The sequence below is a fragment of the Mus pahari genome, chromosome 7, assembly GCF_900095145.1.
Source record: "Mus pahari chromosome 7, PAHARI_EIJ_v1.1, whole genome shotgun sequence".
Classification (NCBI taxonomy): Eukaryota; Metazoa; Chordata; class Mammalia; order Rodentia; family Muridae; genus Mus; species Mus pahari.
Window position 1 is genome coordinate 24,121,568 of NC_034596.1, and position 20,230 is coordinate 24,141,797.

General features: G+C 45.6%; 1 long non-coding RNA gene across 1 annotated transcript in view; it reads left to right on the top strand.

Moving 5' to 3' along the window:
- The window catches only part of LOC110324983, a 73,383-nt gene extending 53,501 nt beyond the window's left edge, over positions 1–19,882 (top strand). The window contains exons 3-4 of the long non-coding RNA XR_002380709.1: positions 8,856–8,948; positions 18,338–19,882. This is a non-coding gene — a long non-coding RNA (uncharacterized LOC110324983). The remainder of the gene's footprint in view (positions 1–8,855; positions 8,949–18,337) is intronic.
- The last annotated feature ends 348 nt before the right edge of the window (positions 19,883–20,230 follow it).

Below are 20,230 nucleotides of genomic sequence, written 5' to 3' on the forward strand. Positions count from 1 at the left end.
CTCTCTCTCTCTCTCTCTCTCTCTCTCTCTCTCTCTCTCCCTCTCTCTCTCTCTCTCCCTCCCTCTCTCTCTCCCCCCTCTCTTCCTTTCTTTGCTGGTATCACTGAATGGTCTTAAGGAGTGTCCCTTTTGAATAGAGCAAGAAGAGTCTTCAACAGCCTGGTCTGTTTTCCTCAAGTGTGAAGCAGCGGACAGACTTTGAGACCATGGGTATGGGCTTTTCCTGACTTTCTACAGGGCTGTTGGACTCCTCCATTAACCTCAGCTTTCAGTTTTCGAGACGGATTAGTATAGGGCTGAACTGGACATTTACCCATTTCATAGGTGAGTAGACTGAGGTGGGGGAGCTGGGCTGGAACTCAGCCATGTGTACAACAAGGGGCAGAGGAGGCAGTGCACCAGCACTTGCCCACCTGTAATCCACAGCTCTCTTTCCTAGGAGTAACCTGTGTCACATAGCAGGGTGGGAGGACCGAGCTCACACAGCCCTATATGCTAATCTGTCTTGAGGATGGAAGGGGGCTGGAGTTGTTGGAGGAATCCAAAGGTTCCTGCAGAAGATCAGCGAGAGATCACCCCCATGGCCTAACAGCTGTAGGGTGTTAACTGACTCTGTCCCACAATGTCAAGAGTGTGGACAGCCTGGTCACACTAGCTACTCTGGAATCTGAAATTTGAAGTGCCCTAGAAACTTTGGTTCTCTTGGACAGATTGCTCCATCCAGACTCTCAGATTTGTGAATTAACCTGACCCCGCTGCTTGGCCTGGCTTCTGCACATGGCTGTGACTTTCGGGGAGCAAGAGTGGACTTTTCCTCATCGTCCTAACAGTCCTTAACTTTGTTTAACTGACTAAACCATCTCACCAGTGCCTAAATGCCTTCGTATTAAATCTGTTATTACAAAATTGCCAAAGTGGGGGAATTAGCATCAATTCATACATACATTGGAAGATTATAAACAAATTAGAAGAAACAGAAAAGGAAACGTTTATACTTTCTGTTTGGCAAAGGATGAGACAAGGGATTTTGTACTCTTGCTAAGGTCAGAAGATGTAATTCCAAATCCTGACACAGACAAGTTTCCATTTTCCTTTAAGTAGACGTGAAGCTACACGCTTTGACTTATGGATCTTTTAAAAGTTGGGCTACATGTTACCTGAAAAAGATTCTGGGGGTAAAATCAAATTTCTCAATGTTGCTAATGACTCTAGTACTTCAGCAAGCATAGTCTAGTTTAGTTTTCCAGCTTAAAGATGTGAATACAGCAGGTGTTTATAAGCTGTAAATCCTTGGTATTAAGTACCCTTTGTCTATTGTATGAACGATTTTTTCTTCCTTGATCAGAATAATGTCTGGAACCTGGAAAGAACTGCAGTGTATTTATGTGAATGAATGACTGACTTGCCAAATTGTCTTAGAGTTTCTATTCCTGCACAAAACATCATGACCAAGAAGCAAGTCGGGGAGGAAAGGGTTTATTCAGCTTACATTTCCATACTGCTGTTGATCACCAAAGGATGCAGGACTGGAACTCAAACAGGTCAGAAAGCAGGAGCTGATGCAGAGGCCATGGAGGGATGTTCTTTACTGGCTTGCCTCCCCTGGCTTGCTCAGCCTGCTCTCTTATAGAACCCAAGACTACCAGCCCAGAGATGGCACCACCCACAAAGGGGACCTCCCACCTTGATCACTAATTGAGAAAATGCCTTATAGCTGGATCTCCTGGAGGCATTTCCCCAACTGAAGCTCCTTTCTCTGTGATAACTCCAGCTGTGTCAAGTTGACACAAAACTAGCCAGTACACAAATGAATTATAAAAAAAAAACGGAGTGTACACAAAACATTAAGAGATATACATGTGGCCATTTGGTGTCAATACCATGATTTTAATGAAAGGGGCAAAATTTTAGTATCAAAAAAAATCAAACCTCAGAACATTTTGTTACTCTACAGGAAAGCAGTGATCAGCTAGAAAAGTGAATCAATTCTACCATTGTAACAGTCTGTATTGCCCTGATAATACTGTGTAACAAGCAATTTGGAATTCTCAGTGCTTGTGATAAATATTTATGCTTCGCGGTGATGGGTCTGGAACTGAAGTTATGCTGTTTCTAGTAGGTGTGAGTGGGCTTGAATCCAGGTCTGGGTGGGACTCAAACTTGCTTCAAAGGTCTCATGCTAGAGCCTACACTAAAGAGGAGGTGGGTCACTATTATAACAAGGAGCCACAGGAGCACAGAAGGACAAAGCAACTAAGAGAACACAGTTATAATCCTCATCTCATTGTCTCCTTGCATCTCATTGGCTAGGATGAGCGAGCGTCCCATCCCACAGTCACTGAAAGCAAATGTGCTCTGTTCCAAGGGGATGGGTTATGGATATTTGCTAAGCAGTAATTAATTTCAGTGCTAGTCTGAAGGGGATTTAATGAAATGGATTCTCAAGCCTCTTTTTTTGATTCTCTACTGTTTTCTAGCACCCCAAAGGGAACAAACCCTGTCCTCAGGGGTTGTAGTCACTCCCTGGTCTGGATTCAGAGCTGGGCAGGGGCCATTATTTGAGTTGTGGATTTAGCTGTTTGGTATTCACACATCCCTGATGGTCTTGGAAAACATAATGTTTTCTAACAGCTGTAAAGGCAAGAGATCTAATGTTACCAGCTATACATAATATCCATGAAATTACATTGAATAATGTAATGGACTGTTATACTGTCATTAACACATTCTGAATACCTAATTTGAAAGGTTAATGAAATTGACAAACATGACCACTCTGGGGCTCATCAATACCACTTAATAATGAAGCTCTTGTTTTTCAGTTATAGAATCAACAGAAGTGGGAAGACTTCATGTCTGGAACCGCATATTTTTTTTTATTGTAAATTAAGAGGCTCCGCACAATGTTTTGCTATAATTTGTAGTGTGGGGTTAGAAAGCATTTTACACAGCAACTTTATGGAGTAATAATAATTAATATAAAGACTTGTTATAATTTGACATGGTCATGTTTTAGCTTTTCTGAACAGATGAAGCTTGCTGAGGGAAAATGTGTTTCAGTCAGATAGACGGAGATGATAAAGACCAAAGACAAGATCCCAAGGTCTATATGCTTTTTAGCACACAGTGTTCCTGTTGAAGGATCTCCCGGTCGGAGTAAAAAGTCTATCACTTTATATTAAATAGGATCAGAGGGGGCTGAGAAGATAGCTCAGTTGGTGAAATGTTTGCCACATGTCTTAAGTTATTTTTCTTCTGCTGTGAAGAGACACTATGACCAAGGCAATTCATAAAAGAAAGCATTTAACTGGGGGCTTGCTTACAGTTCCAGAGAGTGAGTCTTTGACTATCGTGGTGGGAAGCATGGAAGCAGGCAGACAGGCATGGCACTGGAGAAATTATACAGAATGATCAAGTTATATTTAGGAATATATATAAACATATATGCATGTAATAATAGTTAATAAAAAAGAGGTCATGAATTTGAAAAAGATCAAGAGGATTCGGAGGGAGGGAAGGGAAGTGGAAAATACTGTAATTATAACATCAAAAATAAGAATAAAAATGTTCTAAAACAAAGAAGTAGATGAGTGCTTATATCTGATCTACAGGCACAGGGCATTGGGGGAGCAGAGAGAGGGGGAGAGAGAGAGAGAAGGAGAGAAGGAGAGGGGCGCTGGGATTTTGAAACCTCAAAGCCCACTCCAGTGACACCCCTCCTTCAATAAGGGCATACTTCTTAATCTTTCCCAAAGAGTTCCAACAACTGGGACCAAAGACATATATATTTATATATATTCATATCCATTCTCATTCAAACTACAGTGCAATCATGAACATCTGAGATTGACCCCTAAAGTCCTAGACCCTATATAAAAAGCCAGGTGGGACAGCATCTTCTAATCCCAGCACTGGGGAAGTGGGGCTGAGCCATGCTTCCCACGGCCATGGCTTGTCCACCATCAGGTTTCTAAAAGCTATGGCTTCCTGTTAACCATTTGTATTGATGATCACTTTATTCAAATGACTGCATTTGTGTTTATCAAATTAGCAAATGGTAGTTACAGAAAATCTGGAAATAAGACAATAAGAAAGTAGTGACTCACCCATTTTTGCAATTCAGTCATAAGTTACATACCCATTGTTTTAGTCAGGGCTGACTAGAGGAAAAGAACCACATATGCACACACATTATTATTTGCTTGACTTACATGATGGGGACAGGTAGTCCCACAGTGGCTTTGACACACTGGAGAACTAAAGAACCTAGAAATTGCTCAGGCCAATAGATTGTAAGTCACATAACCAGACCAACTAAGATGCAGCCCCTTGTCCAGGGCTGGAAGCCTAGAAGCCTAGGTGGAGTGTTCCCAAAGAGTTGCTGGGCTGAGTCTTTGTGGAAAGCCTATAGAAGTTGATTTCTGAGGTCTGTGGGAGACGGGATCAGCCACAGACACAACCATCTGGGAAGAGTGGGCTTTCCCTGTGATCACCTCCTTCCTCCCCTTACTTTTGATTTTCCTGGGTTCCTGACTTACTGAGTGGTGCTGGTCACATCAAGGGTGGTGGTGGTGGTGGTGGTGGTGCTGGTGCTGGTGGTGGTGCTGGTGGTAGTGGTGGTGCTGGTGGTGCTGGTGGTATCTTTTCCTTTTGGTTGCTGTCCTCCTCATCAGTGACCTTGTAAATGACCTCACAGACATGTCCAAACTATACTCTATGAATTCAAGAGTCTCCGCATTCAATCAAGCTGACAATCAAGTTTAAGGATCACCTTGTCTTTCCTCTGTATTTGTCTGTGTGCCCCACAGATGGGCACGTGTCACCTAGTGATGGGTAGACATTCTGAGAAATGCATCACTAGGCAGTTCTGTCATTGTGTGAACAATTTAGCATATACCCACACAACCAACATGACTACAGAGTCACCAGGCAGCCAGTTTATGGAGTATGTTAGCACAGTTGTATCTATTTTCTACCAAGGTTATATGACCTGAGAGTAAGCATTCTCCATGGACTCTAAATCCAAATGCCTACATACGGCAATGGAGATTGTCTACATGAACATTCATTAGGATGAAATTCCCCTCTGGGGTTCATTGCAGAAAAACAATCTGGTCTTTGACAAGTTTAGATATGCAAAGATACCTTCATGTCTTGACTTGCGTATGAAAATAAAGTCATATATTTCTGGGCAATACCACTATAATTGGCCTCCATTCTACCACAGACAGGGGTGGTGGTAGCTATATTATACCAAGAAATATCTTTGGGAAGCTAGCTACACCATGTTAATAAGGACAAAGCAAGGAAACGAGGAGAGCTGTGAAGCCATCATGTTTTGAAGTCAGTGGGGATGCCTGGAGCCTTGGCTTACTCCCCCTGGTTCACTTGTGTGCCGGAAGCTCTTTTAAAGCCACATTCTATAAGCATTCATCCCATGAATCTCTTGGAGATTCTAAGTTAGTAGTTCTGAGGAGGGGGCGTCTAAGATTCCTTTGTTAACGGTGTCCTGAGAGAGAGGGGTGTAGTTATCTAGGGGAACTGCTGAGTTTGCTCTGTGAGATGGACAAAAAAGCAAAAGCAGGTTCTTCAGACAAAGGCCACATGTAGGCTTACAGAACCCCAGTTCTCATATTTATAGATCTAGCTGACCAAAGCTTGTCTCCAAGTTGTAAACAGGTTACATGAGACATGAAACAGAAATCTCTAGGGAGGAGGAAATGTTTCCTTCTAATTGCAGATGAATTCCTAAGGATTTATTCTTTGCTCTAAAGTGTGCGGAATCATATTCATACCCAATTTATGCACCGTAGTGGTGATCTCATTTTGAGTGACATGGGACCATCACCTGTGTTGGTTGAGATCATCTTTACAGATAAGCTAATGGTAACCCAGTACCTTAAGAAATGACCCAGTCTCCTCCGCAGAAAGCCTTAAGGCTGTGTGCATACTTGGGAGGGCTTATGGAAGTCAGGCTTCCTGTGTGATGAGCTCTGCCCTCTTCCCCGCTCCTGGGAGGCCTTAAGGGTCCTCTGTCTTGGCTACCTTACTCAGAACATCTCACTATCCAAGAGGGTCTTCAATCTGTTCCCCTGGTCTTAAATTTTTTTTTTTCTGCATATAGGCTGTGAGATTTTAGTAGCACCCCCCTTCTCATTTTTAAAAATTCTTCCAATTTGTTAGAGAGGAAACATTTTAGCAACCAAATCTGGGTGAGGGGGTGGGTGTGCCCTGTCACACAATCTGATCAGGACTTGGGGATCTGAGCAGTTAGGAGGGATAGCATTATGGACTCTAAGCATCCAGGAGAAATCAAATCACTACCAGTAACGTCGCCTTTCTTGCCTGGAACGTTTTCAGCAGAGTACAGGGTTTAGGGGTGTGTGTGTGTGTGTGTGTGTGTGTGTGTGTGTGTATGTGTGTGTGTGTGTGTGTGTATGTGTGTGTGTGTGTGTGCTCGAACACGCAGGTGTGTATTTGGGGGAGGGGGTAATTATCAGATATTAATCCTTAAAAGACATTTCAGAGCTATTTCATTCAACACCGGCACGAGGACAGTTCCAGCCTGGCAAATTAGCCTGAGATGTTGCTCTGACTACAGTTAGAGCAGCGGGGAAGGTTGTCTGACGCTCAGGGCTACCCCTGAGATGAGTTCCAGAGCTCTGGGTGTGTCCACCAAAGATATCTGTGTCACTGGAACTACAGGGGTCTCCAGAATGCCCCAGAAAGCAGGTGTGGTGCACGAGATGAGGTCTTTACAGAGTAAGGATGCTCCTGGGGTTGGTTCCCTTTCTGTTCCCAGTCATGTCCCACGGATCTAGTCTGAGTCAGTCTGTCCAGCAAGGCAATCAATCTCTCCTCTGCTCCATACTACCAGGCAAGTCCCCTGTGTCATGCGATTTTGTCCCTTGTCTTCATTCTTTGAATCTGCTCTCGCTCATATCCTGTGGATTAGTCGGGCTCACCTCTGACCTACGGAGACAGCCCTCTGAAGTCTATCACTGTTTCTAGTGTTGTTTCATACAAAGTTTGGTCCTGGGATCTGCTAGATCAGATGTGAGAGATGGCATGGTGATGGACAGTAGTCATGAGATGCATCCCAGCTCTAAGCAAGTTGCAGGTGGGGGAGATAAAGTGGCTTTGCTTGAGACTACTACTGTTGAGGGGCTTCTATCTGTCATCTTCAGATGATCAGAAGCACAGGACTCACTAGGTGGTGGATCTGTGTGATGGTCATCTCAGGCTGTGCAGGGATGACACATATCCCTGGAGGCTCTTGAAGTCCAATCAGAGAGCCCAAGCCCCGTGTGCTTCACTTCCATCGACTACATGTAGTAAAGGACATGCTGGGTGGATGAACACATGCAGAGTATCTAGAACAATGCCAGACCCACAGATAGGTTCAGTCAGTGTCACTCATCATCCTGTTACATTGCTAGAGCCACCACTGCAACCATCCCTCTCCTCTGGTTCCACTGACATGGCCTAGTGTAGACACTTGCTGCCTCTGGGCACACGGGCATTTCTGTGCTGCCTCTTTTCCCGTGGTCCTTCCCCATCCCAAAGGATGCTTCCAGAACATCTCTTTCCTGCTGCCCTTGCTTTGACCGACCCGCTCTGCCTCCCTGACTACCCTATTTGGGAGCTCTGCTTCACTATGTTCTCAGGGGTGCCTTAGCCCGAGCCCAAAGCCCATGCTTGGCAAGTGAGCCAGCTGCCAGTGTCACTGGGAACTGTGAAATTTCTCAAAAACATACCTGACCTCCCTAAGCCTTCCTATCTTTACTCTTTGTTGCCGTTTATGTTGTTGAGCCCAGGGTGACAAGCCCAAGACCACCAGGTCCCACAAGGATTGAGTACAACTTCTTTTTAAGATTTTTAGATCTTAGAATATATGCAGGATCCCCTGTCAGTCTGCAAAAATTATTGTTGACCAGTCTAGCAGACTATCAAGCCATTTCTCAAATTAAGTTAGTTAAATCAGCCTGAACAGAATGCTATTCGAATTTTAACGTTTATTTACTTACTCATTAGTGTTTATGTTGGGTTTGGTTGCAAGACTCTGGAAAAACCAATAAAGCTTTCATTATGTGGGAGAAAAAAAAATAGATGAATATAGAAATTGCTTTCTCTTTGCTGGGCACCAGCAAGGTTTGTCGTGAGCTAGCTTTGCTCTCTGGGAGACCCTCAAAACATTCGGGTATTTGAGAGCCCAGAGAGCAAGTGCCCTCTTACAACAGGGCCAAGACAGTCTTGGGATGTCACTACCATATGTCCGGAAGGTAAACCTCATGCTGAAAGAGACTTCCCTGTGCAAAGAACACTGTGCACAACTCTCAACTTGAGTCCACTCAGCTAGACAGCGGCCTGGGTATGGGTGGGGGGACTTTCTGCCTCAGCCCTCCCTGCCAAACCCAGGAGGAAGTGTCCCCAGCCACGGTGCTGTGGTCACCCTGTCTCTTCTCTCTTCTGGAATCTCATCAGGTGTGCCTGTCTTGAAGACAGTGTGGATCTGCCTTGAAAAGGAGCCAGCTCTCATCGTGTCACTGCGACAGATTTCTTAATTAATCTGCTCAGATTGTCAATAATGTAATTCACTGATGATTTAGAAGCCGGTTATGTGACTGCTGTGCCATTGTGGGGAAACATCTGAATAATTCAGCTAATAGATGGGAACTCGCCCAGATCGCTGCGACACAGGGAGGGAGCAGCTAATTCGAACAGGATGAGCACAGGCAGGGTGATTCCAGCAAATTCCAGGGAGCAGAGAGGTTGTCACATTGCTAGGGGCAGCTGCTGCCTGGTTTAATTATTGTCATTTTTTTTGTCTTTTTTTTTTTTTTTTTTGACAAAAGAATCCAGGTCCCAGATTCCCAGGCAGAGGCCACTAACACACTCCTGAAAAAGTGAAGTTCAAGTGAAAAGCACATGAGGTCTCTGACTGCCAGGTTTGTGCTATATGTACACATGTCAGTGGGCTTTCTAGGCACAGAACACTGGCTTTTATTTCATTCCAAATAGTATGACTATCATTTATGACTGTGTGAGATGAGTGTATAAGAAACGTCAGAGTAACATAAAGAGTGGCTTTCCTTCCCCTGAGAGGACGTTCTCGTCCTGAATAGATTTGTCATACCATGATGACTATGTCTTCCATCTCACGCTGAAACTGGAGCCATGGTAGAAAGTTAAGTTTGGGGATCGGGAGACTAATTATGTGCTGTGTCTTACATAAACATAAAAAACCAATCACATTTAGTTAGACACTTCAAATTTGTTTTGCTTTTATTGGAAATAATAAAATTATATGGACTTGAGCCATTATACTCTCCCTCTACACACACACACACATACACACACACATACATACTCAGACACACACACACTCAGACACACACACACACACACACACACACACACACACACACACACACACACACACTTTGGTAGTGAGAGTTTTTAACAGCCCTCAAATGCAGACAAGTTAGTGCCTGAGATGTGAATGTGAAGAACTGTGGGCTTTGGATAAAAAAAAATGTTAATTTGGTTGCACTTGTCTCCAGAGCTTTACACATGTTCTCCGAACCGTCTATTCTTCTTCAACACCCTGGCATCCAGAAAAGCTCATGGACGCAAGCATACCCATGCATATATGAAAACATGTATACACAAGGCACATGTGCTCACATGTGAACATATGCATACACCCACACAGCATACACATACACAGACTGCATCCACACTTGCATATGTGCATATGCTTGTACGCACACGGACACACACCCTTATGCACACATGTTTGTATACGTTTGCAGTCACATCTCTTTAGAATACCTAGTCTTCCAAAAAGAAAAAGGAAACCCGAAACCCACACTCCTGACTCTGACACTCATAAATTCTGCTCAGGATGTGAACCCTCGGAATTTAATGACAGCAAGGCTGATGACACAATATAAACTCCATTGGGAATGCTGCACCACGGAGTTACCTCTTGGAAGCTTTTGTTATGAATAATTAGCGAGTGGATGGTAGGGACTAGCAAAGTGCTGCCTGTAAATAAAGTCTGGACCCCAAGCGCATGCCAGACTTAGAGACTGTGAGTGGGCACTGGCAGTTCAGAAATGGGGCATGTTTGCTGCTGGTATGGCTCATCGCGGTCTGGGTGGGCCACTCCACAGTCACCACACTCTCCTCTGGAGGTGCAGCCCAAGTATCCTAGCCTAGATCCTAAAGTCAGCTCCTGGTCGAACTCTGTGTGGGTGCTCTGACATCACTCCAATTGCAGAGAGCAAGAAAGGGGAAGAGGGAAAGAGCTCAGTTCTCCTCCTGTGTGCTTGTATTGCGTGTCTTTCCTGGAAGCCCTTTTGCTACCTCCTGTGAGCTGCATACGAGCTGTCTTGCACCTCTGTGGCTACAGGGTTATGGGCCAGTCCTCTAGGTAGAGAGGCTGGCAAGAGTCATCTTTCAGCTGGGCACAGATTCCCAAAGTCCTTCAGAGGAAGAAAGAAAGGTGGCCATTTGGTGACATCTTGCTGCTGATGTCCAAAGACGAAGCCATTTCTATAGAAAAGAGATGTTCTAAATCAAGTAGTTGCTATATAGCTTTAACACAACTACAGGTAAACCCCACTTTCATTGGGCAAACAAGGATTTTGATTTGAGAAGACACTTTGAAAAACACCTTGCTTCATGAGCCTTTGGGTTTAGTGAGCATCTGAGAGCCATGTTTATAGCATGAGTTTCCCCCATGATCTCCCCTCCCCCACCTCCTAAGTCTGCCCTGGAGGCAGAGTGACCTGGAGCTAGTTGCAGGCCCTGAGGTGGAGGGATGTTACTGGGGCTGGTCCCGGAGTTCCCTAATGTCAGAGGATAGTTTGCTGTTCCCTGGAAACCCATTTGTTATTATTTACATATATCATGCTTGCATTTTCGGCTCATGTATTCCCTGGGAATCTAATTTGTAAATAATTACTTGACAGAAATGAAGCTGGGTAGAAAATTCAGAGTGTGCAGTGGCCCAAACAAACCCCAGAGAGGAGACTTGAGCGGAAAGGCCAGCTCCTGCAAGGCCTCATCACTCTTTGTCTGCTCAGCCGTTAGCAGCTAATAAGGTCCCCAGTTTAGAAGCAAATTCTCAGGTGGCAGACGGACGTGGTGGACACACCAACGTGGCCATTAGCAGCCAGGCTGGGAGCAGAAGGCTGAGTTGGCATGCTGAGAAACCTCTTTCCCTCTTCCGCTCTCCATGCCAAGGAGCAGTGGTAAGGGCAGGACTGCTCTTCCTGTATGAAGAGCCAGAGCGCCTAGAACAAGGGGGTGCCACAAACTGAGTGCTTGTGTTCCCCTCTGAGCTCCTATGGTAAAGCCCCCTTGTAGGCTGTATTGGAGGTGTAGTCTCCAAGGAATAGGTTATGGTTAACTGAGGCCCTTGAGTGGAGCTTTAATCAGAAGGGTTTGTGTCTTCAGAAGAGGTACTAGGTTCTCTCCCTATACCCACTTACCAAAGCAAGGCTGTCTGAGGACAAGCAGGTGACCCGCTACAAACAAGTAGGGGGCGCTATCACCCAAAACTCACTTCATTCAATTTAGATTCTGAGCTTTCTACTTAACGAGCCACAAGAACGAAATCCTAAGGACTTAAACTGTCCAGCAGGTAGCATTTTTGTTACAGTAGCCGGAGCTGACCAATACAGGGTGATGGACTAGAGATGTGTGTTGCAGAAAGCCAGGTCCTGCCTCTGGACCCTCTGGGAGGTTTCTTGCTGCTGTGATAACTCCTGAATACCTGGTCCCATCACCTTGAACCCGGGGCTCTGCCGATCAAGGCCTTCTCTAATCAGCTACCTCATCAGTATGCCATCAGCAGTAAGGGCCTGGTAGCTTGCCTTCTACAAATCTATTTAGCCTTTGGATATCTTACTCCGGAAGGGATACTGAGCCCCTACTGCATGCCTAGTACCTGTTACACTTTTGTAGACAGAAGCAAGCAGACATAGAACAGACAGCCCTGTCCATATATAAGAGCAAGCATGGGCTTGGAACTGATATCAAGTCAGTTATTTCATAGTTGCTCTGGGCCTGAGACTTGTCTAAGCACTCATTGCATGTGAAGTTGTCCAAGGGTCACAAAACCACATGCAGGTTAATTCTACCCCTCGGTCCTTCACAGAGGCTAGAGGCATAGTTGCTTCTAGGACACACAGCTAGCAGATGACAGAGCTAGGATCATCCTCATGCAGTCTGAATCATGCCTCACGATCAGTGTTAAACTGCCAGGCCAGGTCGTCATGATCCTATTGTAGAAACTTCTAAGTCTCGTGTGTAGGATCTGATGGGGGGGGGCACAAAAAAATGAAGTCTCTTTTCTTGGTGACTAGGAAAATCTCCCTAAGGAAGCCAAGTCTAAGTACATTTGAAGGAGGGTAGAGTTGGTAAATCCCAAAAAAGAAGAGGTACCCGGGCCAAAGGAGCCCTAGGGTATCCTAGGAAGGTTGTTTGTGTGTGTGTGTGTGTGGGGGGGAAGATGGGTGGCAAGGTCTTAGCTGAAGAGACAAAGGGTCCACACATAGCCCAGAGGGCCTGAAAATGGAAGAATCATATAAGGATTTGCTCAGGGTAACTACTACTATACTGCAGAGAAGGGATTGGAACTCGGGCAGGGTGGAAGCAGAAGCCTTTACTTTCATAGCAGGGAACCTAGATAGAAGAATGGGGGATGATTTCAGTAAGGGGTGGGTGGCATTTGGAACTGGCACGGTGGGAACAAGTAATGAAACCACAGCAAGGAAGCTGGCTGCTGTCAGCCCATGAGGGGACAGTGGCCTCTAAGAACTCTGAGGAACAGGTGAGTGATCAACATCACAGTTTTAAAGTCAATTGGAAAACTTGCATGGAGTTTGGATTCTAGAAGCAACAGATACAGCAATCAAATCCATTGCTCCCAATTATTGTATTACTTTTATCAGTTGTCCTGAAGGTACTTTGTCCCTCATATTTGTAGGTGACATGCTACCACCTGTCTCTCCTCAGCCAGGTCGGTTTGGTGTTTATCAGTAGTGTGAAGTTTTCTGTAGTAAGTGGGAATGTAGCATGAAGGGCTTCAAGATAGTGTTTTCTTTTTGGCACACCTCTGGCTGCCACCTTTTAGAGGTACAAGACAGAAGAGACCCATTGATTCTTCATGTCTCCATCTTGGAATCTTTCTCCAGCTCTACTGATGGCCCATCTCTCCTTTGGAGTCTCCAAATATATTCTGAACATCTTTTTTAGAGGATGCTTGTCTTAAGGGTGTTAATGGTGTTGCTCTTCCTTGCGTTTTGCAAGCCTCCCCGAGGCAGGACTTGTCTCATTCCTCTCTAGGATGGAGCACAGCATGGAGCTCAGTGTGTCTTTCTGTAATGAAGGAAACAAGAGAATGGGCAGATAGGAATGGCCGTGCCCTCACACACCGACCTACTGCACTGTCCCTCTGTGCTCAGGCAGGGCTTTGGAGATCATGATAACCCTGGATTGCCTCTAGCAATCGGGCAGACAGCCCGATGGCTGAAGTGATACGATACTTCAATGTCCATACAGCTGCTTGTCTAAATGTTGACTGAAAATATTCTTTGAAATGACTATTTTTCAAAGAAACCTCTTACAAAAGATACTGCTTCAAAATGGACTTGATAACTGAGCCCAGAAAAGAACAGGCCCCCGGGAGGGGGACAGTGGCCAGCACATCAAAGGCTTCCAAAGGTCAATCGCAAAGGGGAGGCATGTGCCTGATCGCCTTGGCAAGGTTGTCTTTGTAACTGATCTGCTCCAAGGGCCATGGGGCACAAGGACATCAGATTTGTTTGAAGAGAGAAACATCCTATTAGCCTTGGAGAATTATTACACAAAGCCACCAGAGTGCAACTTCCTCCTACCCACAACCCCCCACCACCGAGACAAGGCTGAGCATCATAAAAACTCCACCCCTATACCACTCCGATTGCTGTCAATCATAGAGGCCAAGTGCCCAACACACTGGCAGAGAGCGGAAGAAAGATTCCCTTCCTTGCTTGTTTAGTTGTATAACTTAGTAATCCCCTTTCCCTTCTTTAAGCTCACCCACTCAAGCTTGCTGTGGTGAGTCTTCTAGGCACCAAGGCCCAAGAGACCTAAACTTATTCACTAATTCTGCTATATACCCTGGAAGCTTGGGCAAGTGACTTCTGATCTTTACCTCACTTGAATAGACTAGCTACAAAAACCTGCCTGACCAACTCTCAAGGATGTTCTGAGACTCCAGGAAGTAACTCAGCATAGCTCGACATGTGTCATTGAACTGAAACATGTCGCGTCCTTCTCCGAGACCTTTCTGTTTGAAAGCCCCGGTACCTTGCAAGAGGAAGCAGATGCCCAGAGATGTTGAGTTATATCCCCAAGTCATACTAAGGGACTGGCTGGAGGGTCTGAGAAGGAGACCCGCATCTTATATGCTTTCCAAACACAGGTATGTTGGCTTGTTAGTTCTTACTTATTGGAGCTCAGCGGGTAAGCTATCTACTACTTGCAAAAGACTGTCACCACTTCAATATAAATACCCACTGTGAGTGTAGCCATACCTGTACATGTACCTGCCACTACTGCATGCTGGCTACCACTGGGTTTACACAAGGAAGTGTTCCCTACCTTCGTCTACTAGATGGCTGCTAACTGGGTAACTGTGCTTCCCTGTCATTTGCTTAATGAAATGCCATGTAACCTTTCCTTGTGACCTATATTCACACAGAAATAGTGAGTATGGTACACACAGTGCTGCCTGATGGCCAGAGACTATTCTGTGCCTTATGTATGCCTTACCTCATCTAACCCCATGGGAAACTCTGCTGGGGAAGTACTGGCCTCATCCCAGTTTCAGATGGGGAGCTGAGGTACACTATACACTATCATTTCTGACTAATAAAAAAAAAAAGAAAGAAAGAAAGAAAGAAAGAACATCCCTCCATGGCCTCTGCATCAGCTCCTGCTCCCTGACCTGCTTGAGTTCCAGTCCTGACTTCTTTCAGTGATGAACAGCAATGTGGAAATCAGAGGGTCCCCAGGAACCGGATCCCACCCTGTGGAAAGAGCCTATTGAATTGCCCTCCGGTGAAGGTCCCCTGGAGAGCACAAGCCACAACCAGGAATTTGCTGTCTCTGGCCCTCCGTTCCCCACCTCTGCTCCAGCACCAGAGGACAGCACCCCTCCGGCCAGGGTGGACCAGGACGGAGGATCGCTTGGGCCAGGCGCCATTGCAGCCATCGTGATCGCCGCCCTGTTGGCCACCTGCGTGGTGCTGGCACTCGTGGTCCTCGCGCTAAGGAAGTTTTTTGCTTCTTAAAGCCAATAAAGGAGCTGCGCAGGCCCGCCCGTGGCGACTCTGCGGGAAAAAAAAAAAAAAAAAAAAAGTTAAAAAATTTGCCCAAAGTCTCAGACCTAATGGCCGTGAGAGTTTGAGCTCAGGAAGTTCATTTTTAAAATCTGTGTCTGTTGAGAAAGTGAAATGCAGAAGCCCCTTGTGCTCCTGCGCCTTAGAGTGATGGAGGGACTTAGGAGCCACACTAGATTGTTCTTCATTGGGTTGTCATAAACCTGACTTAACACCTAGAAGACAAGGTCGCCCAGGAAAGATGTCCCTGGCACGAGCCTGGGGCTTCACATCCAGTTGTGTGTCACACATCCAGTTGTGTGTCACACATCCAGTTGTGTGTCAGCCTCTCTATCCAGTAGGCTGCTGTGGTGGGGATTTTCGTCTACCTTTTGTCGACGTGTGCAGCTGTTCTGTCCCTGTCCCTTCTGCATGGCTTATGTGTGAGATCATAGCTGTGCGAGCTGGTCTGGCTCTGACCAGTCCACACCTTAGGGAACATTCCTGCTTCCCCTAAGTTATCAGGCTCTATGGGCTTCCCCACCTTTTCTTGAAGGGAATCTGATGTTTTACCAATTGAAACCTAGCAACAGCCCTCAATGGCCAGGGGGACCCATATCAGTGTTGGCTCTGTTCTCTTGTTCTGCCATATACATAGAGAACAGAGAAGAGACTGGAGTAGGGATGTATGAGATTAAACAAGTGCTTGGAAGTGAGGTGGTGGGCCTTCTCAGAGGGGTGAAGCTTGGCCATTTCCTGCCCCCCTATTCTGTGAGGCCCAAGACTCTCCATCTAACAGCAGAGTTGGCCCTTGGCAGGTGCCTAGCAGATGAGTGCTTTTCTGAGTCGTCTTTACTTCTTCAGGTTTGGTAAATCACTCATCATTCGTTCGTTCATTCATTCATTCATTCATTCAGAAAACTTTGGTTTCGACTTAGAGCCTCACTATACTTGCCAGACATCCTCAGCCTCCTAAGCACTGGGTTACGGGTGTGCATCACCATGCCTAGCTTCTCATTAAGCTTTTAGTATGATGCAGCTGTGAACTGTACTGAACTTAGACACCAATTAGATTCATGCTCAGCTTCAGAGACCCCTCATTCCAAACAGATGGAAATCTGCACAGTGAGATAAGAGCTAGAGCCAAGGTGAGATAGGCATTCGGGAGAGCCAGGCCTGGTGGGTGTGAGGGGGAGGGGCCAAGGAAGATGTTCCTCTAGAAAAGAGAGAGTGAAGGTAAGGAAGAGGGAGGGGGAGAGAGAGAGAGAGAGAGAGAGAGAGAGAGAGAGAGAGAGAGAGAGAGAGCAGGAGCAATAGGGCAAGAGAGAGGAGGGGACAAGCAGTCCCTTTTATAGTGAGTCGCGCACAAGGCTGTTGTCAGGTAACTGTGAGGCAGAGCCTAGACTAAATGCCAACAATATTTAAGTAGCATTTTGCTGTTGTTCCTTGAACACTAAACACCTTATTGCAACCAGGTATTCTGGCAGGTACTGGGATGTTAAATATTTCCAGAACTACTGTAAAACAGATGTGCTAATCCAGAAGGCAATGTGACAATATTCTTTTTTTTCATCTCATGAAACCACTATCTATACTCAAAATGAGTAAAAATGTTTTAAATTTAGCTATTTTTATTTAAGTTCTCTCTCTCTCTCTCTCTCTCTCTCTCTCTCTCTCTCTCGTGTGTGTGTGTGTGTGTGTGTGTGTGCCACATGCACACAGATGCTTTTGCGAGTNAGAGAGAGAGAGAGAGAGAGAGAGAGAGAGAGAGAGAGAGCAATTGCCCTAGTCAAGAGAGTCAGGGATCAGGGCCCAGTAGGTTCTCAAGGTTCAAGGTGCTATTTCTGAAGTCCCATCTCCAACAATCTTTTCAGGACAACATATCCTCTCTGGGTGACAATCTCTCGTCAAAGCCCCTTGCTCTGGCTCCCAGGGGTCAATTAGCCCAAGGGAGAACAGGCCTCCTGAAGTTGGGCTCTAGCCTCTGTGCCCTTTTCTCTTCTCCCCTTTTCTGTCAGCAACTTCTAAGAAAGGCCTGCATTACCATTCCACATTCCTCTCTGCATTACCATTCCACATTCCTCTCTGCCTTTCCCACTGCGGCAATGTTCGCCCAAGGCTTCTGCCTCTGGATGCCATTTCATTTCCCAGAATGCTTCAGTACGGAGAGTCTTCTGGAACAAAGTAGACCTAAGTACAAGTTTCCAGTGTAGTCCTTAGACGTCTGAAAGAGAAATTAGCATGTGTATAGTCTCCTGCACAGACTTCAGATCCCTCTTAGGGAAACCTGGAGACTTGCCCATCGCTTCATTCCCTGTGTGAGTGCTCTCTTCTGAAGTCTGACGTGAGGCTAAGTGAGACTCTTACACTTCATCCATACTCAGCATTGTAGGGAAAGAAACCCAGGAGGGAAAGTCAAAAGAAGACTCAGAGGTAAAGCAACCCAAGACTGGCACGGCTGGAGCTCACTGACCCGTTTTTCAGCTGATGTTCTTGTTAGTGCAGTGTCCAGGAGTCTCTGAGCTGCAGCTGTTAGTGGAACTTATCAGTTGTGATTGTCCACACATGTGTATCATCCTATGTGGGGCTATTCCAGTAGGGCCTGAAGAGCCTGGCTGAGCAAGCACACTGGCGTCTGATGGAGAAGACTCCATGTTAACCTGACACTCGGTGTTCATGGCTTCATGGCTACTGTGATAGGGATACATAGGCACCCATAGTACAGACAGCTGCCAACACCATAATGTGACTTAGAAGGTAATATTCATACAACCACAGTCTGAGAGATGGGTGACCAGCTTATGGATAATTCCTGATCAATATATCACTTTAAAAATTGTATGCCTCAGAAAGTTTTTAGTGGCCCCCTCTTTCTATTCCATTTTCTTAGAGTGAACCATGTTTAAGTTTTGAGTAGGTGTGTTTACTGAGACACCTCGACCTTGTAATTTTTCTTTTAGGATGCCCAAATAGCATTCAACATAGAGAAGTTTGCCCTATGGTCTCTTCTGGAGTTAGATGACACATAGGGAAAATGTAGAGTTTCAATTTACACTCTGACATGAGTCACCGAACACTCTGAGTCTGAGTTCATTTGCTTGTGACTTCAGTAAATGGGACTGAACAGGGAGCTAGTCGACTGTGACCTGGTGCCTTGGTGGCTTCTGATACAGGGTGATGAAGCTGGAGTTTGCCTGGCCGCCTTTTATAGTCATATAAAAATTGAATTTGGTCTCCACCCAGCTTCCTTCCTGTTCAGAAACATTCATAGAACACGAGAAGGAACATTGAACTCATTATCCACTGGCTTGGACAGTCTCATGGTACCTGAACCTTGGGAACCTGCTTCTGTATTCTCACCTGGCCTCCCCTGCAGAACAGGGATCTGATAATAGTCACAAATCTTCTTGACCATCATGTCTACTTCTGAGGCTGAGATGGAATTGTGGTCTGGTCTTTACAAGCTTAGATCAGGTTTATTCCCACGTGGAGGTTTTCCATTTCCACTGCACCCCCAGTTGCTGATCTTTTTGCTTCTCTTCCCAAGACCCCATCTTTAGAGTGTCCTAGAGCTGAAAAGGTTGAGCCCACCTTCTCTCTAAGCCAGGCTCCAGGGCACCTCTGAATCCTCTTTCACATGCTGGGCACACACTCATCCATGCTTATGAGCTTTTTGGATAATTTCTGTAGACATGAGTGGTCAGTGAAAAATTTTCAGGACTTCAAAATTGGCCCAAACCTGAGATGCTTCTTCACTGAGACTCATTTCGTGGATGAAGAAACTAAGGTGAGGAGAGGTGACATCATTTCCCCCAGTTCAAGCAAATGAAACAGCAAAAGACATGGGAAGCTTGTGTTGCACCTCACTACTAAGGCTGTGGTCTACCACCTCTGAATAGCTCTGTGCAAAATGGAGGACGCCCTTTTCTTAACAGGGCTTCCTCTTCTCTGCCGGATTTGGGAAGCCCAACTCCACTCTTCTGAGGAATGTTATGTAATCCTTGATGAAATTACAGGTTCAACCTCCTGGAACACCTCTCCATGCAAATGAAGTATCCCCAGAACCTTAAACCTTAGCCAATGAAACTTTTACCCTAAGAAGAACCCATCCCCACTCTCCAGGGTATATGTATACACACACACACACACACACACACACACACACACACACACACACACACAGCCCTTGATTCATCACAATGAAGTGTATGTGCACAAGCTGTTTTGATGACAATTGCCTAAGAGAGCCGTGTTTTTAAGAGCTTGAATATCTAAAATCTGTAACAGTGCAATCTTCAGAGACTACCCCCCCCTTCCCTGTTCACTGCCAAACTGGAATCCTGCTGCTGCTGACCCGCCCATTCTAGACTTTGCTTCATCCTTTCAGTCCTGTGTGCATCAGGGCCTGGACACCTCAAGGGAAGATGTGGACTGTGGAACTCGGCCTTACTCTATCCTTCCCCACTTGGTGTGTAGCAGGTCCTGGACATCCTAAGGGAAGAGTTGGAAAAACAAAACAAAACAAAACAAAAAAACCCAGGAACTATGTGTGGCAAAGATTTGAATTTTCATACTCCCCATGAACAGAGACCCCCTCCATTGTTCCTCATCTCACTTCAGATGGAGTTCTGGGGGATGTGTCCATACAGTGGAAATGGTGTGAAGATGGCTTTAACTGGATGTTGTTCATTTTGGCCTTTCTGAGTCATTTTCTCTGAAGTTTATTCTCATTTTCTATTATAGGACCATCCAGAAAATGTCCTTCACTCTATTAAATCCTGACTCATGGGAATGCCCAGTGTAGTTCCTCTCAGCCACGGAATCTCCACACTTGGGGCCTCTTGTAGTGATAT